Here is a 5,065-nt window from a genome sequence, read left to right on the forward strand (position 1 = left end):
TGATTCAAAGGAATCAAGTTTCTTGTTAAACAACCAATAGAATTGGATATTCATTTTAAGTTTTTAAAACCAAGGTTAGGCTGATGATCAGTCACGCACTAACCCCGAGCAAAGCACACAACACTGCTCTAACTACTGGATCCAAGGCACACATTGGCCTAACTTGACCATCGATATGGTCTGACCACGAATCTGGTCCATACAAAGAAAACTATCCAATTCTAAAGCATTTCAATATGATAAACAATAGAGTTCAATAAAACCAGATCATAATCAATAACCATAAAACATTTGTAAAAGAGCATGGTAAAAGTTCATAGTTACCAAAAAGGGTATGTCAAAATACATAAAAGAAGTGGCCTCCAGCCGGTAGGATAATCGGGTATTAGATGAATAGTGTTTTTCCAAAGTTTTAGTGCTTTGATATCACAAGGTATGGTTAAGTATAAAAGTTTCTGTATGTTTACATAATTTTGTTTCAGTGTTTGGTATATGATGGATATATATTTGTGGAGTAGTATCGTTTTTGTGTGGTTTAATATTTGGTAAATCCACAAGAAATGGTTCACAAAGAATAAGGCTTACGGCTGAAAGATCAAATGATGTGGCTCAGGTTCAAGGCTGGAGGATTCAAAGTATTTCCAATATAAAATAGAGCTATTTTGAATATTAACAATATGTCCCAAGAGAATTTAGAAATATTTGCAACATATCTTGAGAAAGGTTTAGAAGTACTTGCCTTATCGATTCCAACTTCACTTGTAATCATCTAACGACTCTATTCAACAACCACTCGTCTGTTTTTCCTATGCCTCGCTTCTATCCTCTGACCACTTGTTGTATTTTTTACATGTCAATTCTATTTTCTGATCACCTGCTTCCCTTTCTTACGCCTTGCTTACTCTGCTAGGTATTATAAATATCTATTAATATTTAACTCATACGATTCTATTCGACATATACTTTTATCTATCCTTCGTTTCACCCAAATCGGATTAATGGATTGAAAATTATGCTATAAACAAGTAATCACCGAATATATAGACCGATAGTCAATCAACAAGTCACATATAACACATAATACATCACATAATCAATGATATATCATTTATAAAGGAGGCTCGGGTCATAAATAGGCTTTTGGATATTTAAAATGATTTTTAAAATATTTTTCGGAATTAAAACGGGTCGTTGGATCAGTTTCGGAGTAATAAACAGGGTTCAGCTGGCCAATTCTGGCTTCAAAATAATTTTATAATAATTATCGAGCCTTAAAAACAATTTAAGATAATATTTTAAAGCTCGAAGCTATTTTTCGGAATTTTTAAATCATTTTTAAATAACTAAATCTAATTAAATAATTAATTAAAATCAATTAATAATTAATTAAATCAATTAATCAATTAATGTTCGAATTAATTGACCAATTAATTAATTAAATATTAACTAAAGTTAATTAACTAATTAATTTAGATTTATTTTTAAATTAAAAATAATTTTTGGAATTAAAAATAATGATTTTTGGAATTTTAAATGAATTTTAGAAAATAAATAATGAATTATTAAATTCATTTTAAAAAGAAATAACCAGAAACAGGTGTCAGAACTGGGTTTAGGATTCAGGAGGATCAAACCCGGGTTGTTATTGGGTCAACAACCGGGTCACGAGGAATAATCTGGGTCGGCAAGAACACCGACCGGATTCTGGGCAACAACCCAGTTTCCGGCGGGTTCGCCGGAATCCGGTGACCTCAATTCACGCTTATTTCGAATCATTTCCTTTGATTTATCAGTTCCAATCGATTACACACTACCCCAGCATCTCTGCCAGCCGATTAACATCAAGTAACAATGGCCCAGGCAGCTTTTCCGGCCAAATTCAATGAAAATCCGGCGAGCTTAAAACTAACTCCGGTCAAACCATCGTTTTTACTCATTTCTGAACCAAAATCAATACTTTTGGTACCAAAATAAAGCTCTAATCGTCTACAACATGTTCAGATAATCAAAATCAAGCAAAAACTCAAGAACAAAATCTAAAAATTCGAAGTAAAATCTGAACAAAACCCAAAACTCGTTTTTACTAATCCCTAAACCAAATCACGCAAATAATATACGGAACTGATCCTTGGAACCTCTACAATCATAATCAACATACAAAATCATCAAACAATTCCTCTGAATCAAAAACCGAATTTAAGTTTAAATAATTAAAAATTGAAAAATATGAAATTGAAAAATAAATACCCTTATTCGAAGATTTTGATATGGATACGATCGTCTCGTCGAGGGCTTCGTTTTGACTATTCATACGCCTCGATCGGATTCCAATAACGTCATCAAATCCTCATTTGATTGCGAAGAACACGAAGAACACGGTTCGTTTCTCTGGATAATTATTTATTTAACTGTTTGCGAATGATTTCCGGTAAGAAATAAAATACAGTAGAGGCTATTTATAATTACGAAAAATTAGTATCCCGTTGGATCATTCTGGATATAAAACCGTACGTTTATTTGTAAAAACTGATCCAAACGGTACCGGTTTTCGGGATAATTATCCAAATCAGTACAATTTGTACTGCGGTCTTGGTCTCAGCGCCTGGTTACACGTATTACGAGGTGATAATTGTGATAGTTTAATAAAAAGCTCCCGTTTATCGAAAATACGAGTTTTATTGATTTACCGAAACGAATATTGTATCGAAAATGTTGCGCCGGGACCCGCGCAGGACAAACCGTACGCCGGATCGAAAAAGTCGAAACATGGAAAATGCCTGGAATATTGCAATTAGGTTAGAAAGGAGTCCTCGAAAGAGTTTCGGGTTCTAAAAACGTAAAAACGGATAACGGTGGTTGGTTCCCGTTTTTATAAAATAAATTTTAAATACCCGGAAAAAGATTTTATAAAATTCATATGATTCCTATATATTCACAAATCAACATAAAAATAATTAGGAAGATATGACAATTATCTATATTTATTTGAAACATATAAAAATTGAAATACTTAATTAATAACATTTTTAAACATTCAAACACATTTAACACTTAACAAATAATTCACAGAATAGATACTGAATACATATAATAATTTTGTATTAGCAAAAATACTTGCACGATATATCCCGGATATTACAATACCTTAATGGTAAACCCAACACCTAGGCTTGGGTTACGGTATTGCATCTCAATTCCAATTGGAAGAATAGGACATTCACTGGAACCACCGCATACGATGATCAGTCATACTACGGAAATAGTAAACTTTTCTACTAGTATAAGGACGAGACCTTCGTATCCCGGTTATCACCCTTGCTGCATTCGGGCTACGTGTCCCATTTCGGATATACACATACTTCACAAGTTCCTGAGTACACAGAGTACCTTCGCCTGCGGTACCTTTGGTAGTCTCCCTGGTACACATAGTACTAGAGTCTACCCCTCCCTTGTCCTTTTAAGAAATCCTATCACATCGAAGTTCTCTAAGCGTTTTGCTTGGTGATAGGTACAGCTCTTCTCATTTATATATATATATATATATATGTACTTCCGAGAATTTTCGGAGGAAGTACTAAGATAATGTGAGTTGACCGTTGTCAACAGATAGATAAATGAAAGGGAGTTTCTTTTTAGACTATGTTCAAAATATTTAAAATACGTCGAGATAGTATTATTTGACAATCTGAAAATATTAATATGAATTTCTTAAACATAGAACATATTTTAAATTAGGTTTTATAATATTTAATGATATTAAATTATTTAATAAATATTGAATAATTAAATAATAATTATTAAATAATTAAACCTCGAATAGTTCTTCTTTAAAAGAATATTTAAAATAATATTCCTTAACTAATTTAAGTTTAAGTAATTATATGAATCTTTAATATATATTAAATAATTGGTTTTAAAATAAAATAAACGTTGGAGAATATTTCTCCCTTTTTAAATGAATATCTGAAATAATATTCATTGTTCGGGTAATTAAATAGAGTTGAGGGAATAAGATCTTTAGAAATCATTTTTAAATAAAATTCGAGGTAGTTTAGAGGACATCGAGTCCCTTGAAATAAAATAAATACGGACTTTTGATCGTCCAAAACATCACCAGGATGATTCCTGGGTTTTTACTATAATATACATACCGACCGACTCTCGGTCTACAATATACATACGCTACTTTCTAGCGTTAACATTTCTCAAATATAACAACTCCGGAATATTTCCGGATTTTTATAAACTTACACCGACCAATCCTCGGTCTAGATATATCATTTCAAATCCGGTACTTTTATTATACCAAAATCATCATATCTTATGATTCAATAAATAACAATTTGTAAATCACCGTAAAATATTTATCATGCATATATCATTTATTTGAAAACAAACACAACACAGCAGTTTTAAAAGGTAGGGTTTGAAAACTTGCTGTAACACCCCCAAATCCGGGGTCGGGGATCCGGGTTGTCACGAGTTCCATTTCCCTTAATAACACCCAATCTTAATAAACAATCAACTACTCTGTACTGTGACCCCACAATAAACACACACACCACAAGTTATAGTCTCAGAGATGAATATCCAAAAGTAACACGAGTCATTTTATTCCAAAATTATATGCCATTACACCTTAAAAGGGTTTCTGAATAGATTTACATTTCTTTGCCATTATTACAATTGATAAAGATACGTAAGTCTGGTACATCAAAAGTTGAAAGCCTAGCTTATTGGTAGTTTCTACCTCAGCTACAGCGACATCAACGCCTATAGGAAACTGCGGAACGTTTCCTATCCGCTCGCGAATTGGGAGCTTGGTCATGTTCATCTTTTCTATCTGTTGTTGTGTGATGAAAGAAGAAAGCAAGGGTGAGCAGCAAGCCCACCAAAATAATATGTATAATGATTAACAATATATGAGCCTTCTCATAGTACTCATGAAAGTCTTGGTGAAAAGAAATGAACCAAGTTTAATATCTTAATGCGATGAAGTCGCAAAATATTTAGTATATATACGTATATACTTTTCAAAATATTGGAAGTCCTCTTCCATGCATAA

Source organism: Apium graveolens, chromosome 11 (genome assembly GCF_009905375.1).
Source record: "Apium graveolens cultivar Ventura chromosome 11, ASM990537v1, whole genome shotgun sequence".
In the NCBI taxonomy this organism is placed as follows: Eukaryota; Viridiplantae; Streptophyta; class Magnoliopsida; order Apiales; family Apiaceae; genus Apium; species Apium graveolens.